Below are 5,000 nucleotides of genomic sequence, written 5' to 3' on the forward strand. Positions count from 1 at the left end.
ATGTGTATGTATATATATATATATATATATATATATATATATATATACATATATATATATATATATACATATATATATATATATATATATATGTATATATGTATATATGTATATTCATATATATATTTATGTATATATACATATATATATTTATATATATATATATGTATATATATATATATATATATGTTCATATATATGTATATATATATATATATGTTCATATATATGTATATATATATATATAAATATATATATGTATGTATAAGTAAGTGGTGAAGAGCCCACACCAGGAGGCACGTAGCTGTGGCCGAAGCCTCTGATTTTTACCCTATCCTCCTGGACTGCTGAGACAAGTAACAGTCACTTCTAGGAATCGGAAAGGAGTGCAGGATTCGAACCCACAACTAAGCAAATGCGAGTTCAGTATAGTTAAATAGATACACTGTTATGTTTTGCTGAGTGAAAAATTAATAAATAGATAAGCGAAAATAAGAAATAAAGGACTCACTGATTCATAAGGTTAATCCGGCTCATCTTAAATATATATATTACAAAGGATCACAAAGGTGGAGCATGCCGACAGGAGACCTTTTGCTCCATATCTAGGTCGGATTCGAAAAATCATGATAATGATAAATAAACAAATAAATAGATAAATAAATAAATAAATAAAAACTATAATAATGTAAATAATGAATAAAATACATAGATAAATGCGAAAAATGATAAATAAAAAATAAATAAATAAATAAATAAATGAATAGATAAAAACTATAACAATGTAAATAATAAATAAAATACATAAATAAATGCATAGGTATAGTTAAATAATAAACAAACAGGTAAATAGTAAATTATAATAAATTGACATATAATTAATGATAAATGAAAATCAAGCAAATAATAATAAACAAACAGACAAATGATAACAAAACAAATAAACAAATAAATGATATTTAAAGCTTCGAACTGAACTACATTGCACTGCCTCTGCAGGAAGTTTATTCCATTCATTAACTACACGACTGACGAAGTTGTTTCTACCCACTTCCAAATTAAATCTATTTCCAGACAGTTTGAGACCATTGTTTCTTGTCTGATTCCCATTCAGTGAAATTTTTTTTTCACTTTTGATGTTGTCGACTCCCTTTAGAACCTTAAAGACCTACGCTTTTTTAAGGAAAACAGACTGATATGTTTCAGTCGATTTTCGTAAGAATTATCTTTTTTATATTTGGAATCAGTTTTGTGGCTCGCCGTTGTACTTTTTCCAATTTGTCAATGTCTTTAATGAGATTCGGTGACCATACGGAAACAGCATATTTCAAATTTGGATGAACTAACTATTTATATAGCTTGTTAATGAGTGATGGACTTTTGAAGTCAAAAGATCGCGCAATCAGTCCTAGAATCTTATTTGCTTTCTCAGAGGCTGAAATACACTGCTTAGGTGATTTCAAATCGTTAATGATAATTACGCCGAGATCCTTTTCACTATCCACTATTGTTAACGAATTTCCAAATAACTTGTAATCGTACTTACTGTTATTTTTACCTATGTGCATTACCTTGTATTTACTTGTGTTAAATTTCATTAGCCATTTTTCAGACCATTGCTGTAATTTCTGTAAATCTTCTTGGTCTAACTGATCACTTGCCATTTCGCAAAGTTTTGTATCATCAGCAAATTTGGAAACAGTAGATTTTAGTCCGTGGTCTATATCATTTATATATACTATGAATAGAAGTGGCCCAAGAACGGAACCCTGAGGAACTCGTATTATTTTTCCATCCAGAAGTTTTTCCATTTAAAACAACTCTCTGTTTTCGATCATTCAACCAATTACTAGTCCAACATAATAGGCTACCACTTACTCAGTGTGAAGCTAATTTAGTAAGTAGTCTTTCGTAGGGGACGGTATCAAATGCTTTTGCAAAGTTAAATATATTAAATTTATATTGTTTCTTTTGTCATAATTCGAGATAACTGTGTTGTAGAATTCGAGTAAGTTAGTCACGCAAGAACGTTTACGTCTGAAACCATGTTGGCTATCATTTATCAAACAGTTACTTTCTAAATGATGTTCGATAGCATCTCTGATTATAGTTTCCATAATTTTTCCTACGATTGAAGTCAAACTTATAGACCTGTAGTTATTTGGATTCTTTTTGTCACCTTTTTTGTATATGGGAGTAACGTTAGTTATATATATATATATATATATATATATATATATATATATATATATACATGTATATAGATATATATATATATACATATATATGTATATATATGCATATATATATATACATATATATGTATATATATATATATATATATATATATATATATAATTCTGATAATCTTGTTTGTCATCTTGCTTGCTTGAAACCGTCACCCAGCCAATCAGACTGAGGACCATCCAAGCAGAAGAAGAGATCAGAAGAAGAGATATGACATAACGACTGAGGACCAGCCAATCAGAAGAAGAGACATGACGTCACCACATCATATGATGCGTAGTGTTTCAAGCAACGACGACATGACGTCACAATCTTCTGCATTTCACTTCTTATAACAAAGAGGTATCCAAGACGATAGAGTGATTAAAGAAGATGTGGAGATGATTCATACCCTATTTATAGGCGAAGGTCGCCAGAAATGGGAGGTCATCAAGGCTACCAGGAAGGTAGAAATCAAGCTATAACTTCAAAATGGGTTGTCCCTTACAACATAACGCTACTGAAGTTATTTAACTGCCATATTAATGTAGAAATATGCACTTCCGTTAAATCAATTAAATATGTCATTAAGTACACATTAAAGGGAAGTGATCAGGCAGCTTTCTGTGTAAACCAAGATGATGAAATTAAACAATACTTGACAGGAAGATACTCGTATATTGGACCATCAGAGGTAGTTTCAATCATACTAGGATTTCCAATTTATGTTAGAAAACCAGCAGTTGTTCGTCTTCAAGTACATCTCCCTGATCAACATCTGGTCTATATTCAAGAAAATAATGACAGACAACCTAATGAAAATGCCTCTCGCACAACTCTGACAGAATTTTTCAATATTTGCCAATATGATGAATTCGCCAGGACGATTTATTACTCGGATGTCCCAAAGTAGTACGTGTGGGAAAGCAAGAAATGGCAAAGAAGAAAAGCAGGAAGGAGAGTAGTTGATCACCCAGAAGTGTTTGAAGCAAATATTATTTGTCGTATCTACACAGTCTCACCAAATAGTGGTGAATTGTACTATTTGCGCCTACTGCTTCATCATGTAAAGGGACCTAATTCTTTTGAATCATTGCCAACTGTAAAAGGTCAAGTATTTCCATCATTTAAAGCTGCTTGCAAAGAAAGAGGATTACTGCTTGATGACAATCACTGGCTACAAACTATGGAGGATGCAAAGAGAATGAGATTTCCAAGAGCGACGAGGGATTTTTTCACTGTAATACTTCTAAACACAGAAGTTTCAAATCCTTCTGTGTTGTGGGGGAGATTTTTCAACTCTATGTCAATGGATTACCAAAATGCAATGCAAAGCAAGCCAATGATCAGAATATGTTGATCAATGAAAATGCCATCGATAACACGTTGAGGTACATAGAGGATAAACTTTGTGCCGCTGGCAAATCACTGCAGGCCTTTGAGTTGCCTTTGCCTCAGAATCAGCCCAATATGAAACAATTAGAGACATAATGGATGAGCAAAGCTACAATCTAGCAGAGCAAACAGCATACGTAAATACACACCAAAGCTTTTCTAGATTCAAGCTTCCTCTCAATGTAAGAGAAAATTATTTTTGTAATTTTGAAAAGAACTCACCTACAGCTGACTTGATAAGAGGAGCAAAAATAATTATTTGGGACGAATGTCCAATGATGAGGAGGGAAAACTTTGAGACAGTCGACAGGACTATCAGAGATATATGTGGAAAATATGAACCATTCGGAGGGATATTGACTGTGTGTAGTGGTGACTTCAGACAACTACTGCCAGTCGTCAAGAGAGGAAACGATGCCGACGTTTACAATGCTTGCATCAAAGAGTCGTATTTGTGCCGTAAATTTACAAAAGTCCATTTAAAACGAAATATGAGAGTTCAAGAAGAAGGTGATGAATACTCACAGTTTCTGATAAAGATTGGCGAGGACAAGAATGAAAAGAATGAAAATTATGAGATTGCGATGCCAGTGGACATGATCCCTGCAAGTAATGTTGACCAATCCTTTGAATACATTTATCCTTCGTTCGATAATTCAGTAAGAATGTTCGCAGAAAACTGTACATTAGTGCCATTTAATGAGGCAGTTAGAACAATAAATCGTAAGTGCATTGAAACATTCCCCGGAGAAATCAAAGAATATTTTTCATTTAATTACGTTTTTGTAGGAACAGAAGCTACACATTACTCTACAGAATTTCTCGACTCGCTCGAGTTGTCTGGACTACCTCCCCATAAACTTGAACTCAAGAAAGAAGCTCCAACCATGTGTATGAGGAATATTGACCCACCGCGCTTATGTAACGGCAATAGACTAATAATAGAGGAGCTGTATGATAACTTGATTGTTGCTAAAAATTATTGCATCATAGTTCCAGGGAGTAATCGTTCTAATTCCAAGATTGATGTGTTTTTTTTTTTTTTCTCTTGTTTTTTTTTTCTTTTTCTTTTTTTTTTTATATCTGAAGGAGACAATATTCCGGTTGCAAGAATTCAGTTTCCGATTCAATCAGCGTTTGCCATGTCCACTCATGAGTCTCAAGGACAGACTTTTCAGAAAGTTTTAGTTTATCTAGACAAACCTGTATTTCAGCTGAATAGAGTTAAGCAAAAGGAAAATATCAAAGTGCTTTTAAATCATTCAAATTTTTCAAAGAATGTTGTGAATATAAGAGCATTGTCTTGATAAAGATTTTATTGACCATTTTATTAACAACGTATCATTTAAGATTTTATTTGACCCAACGGGTCACGAGTG

General features: G+C 32.5%; 1 protein-coding gene across 2 annotated transcripts in view; it reads right to left on the bottom strand.

The window, feature by feature from the left end:
- LOC143040758 (glycine receptor subunit alpha-2-like) overlaps window positions 1-5,000 on the bottom strand; it is a 306,682-nt gene that overhangs the window by 195,255 nt on the left and 106,427 nt on the right. The window lies entirely within an intron of this gene.

The sequence above is a fragment of the Oratosquilla oratoria genome, chromosome 29 (assembly GCF_046742065.1).
Source record: "Oratosquilla oratoria isolate Oo_2021 chromosome 29, ASM4674206v1, whole genome shotgun sequence".
Taxonomy (NCBI): domain Eukaryota; kingdom Metazoa; phylum Arthropoda; class Malacostraca; order Stomatopoda; family Squillidae; genus Oratosquilla; species Oratosquilla oratoria.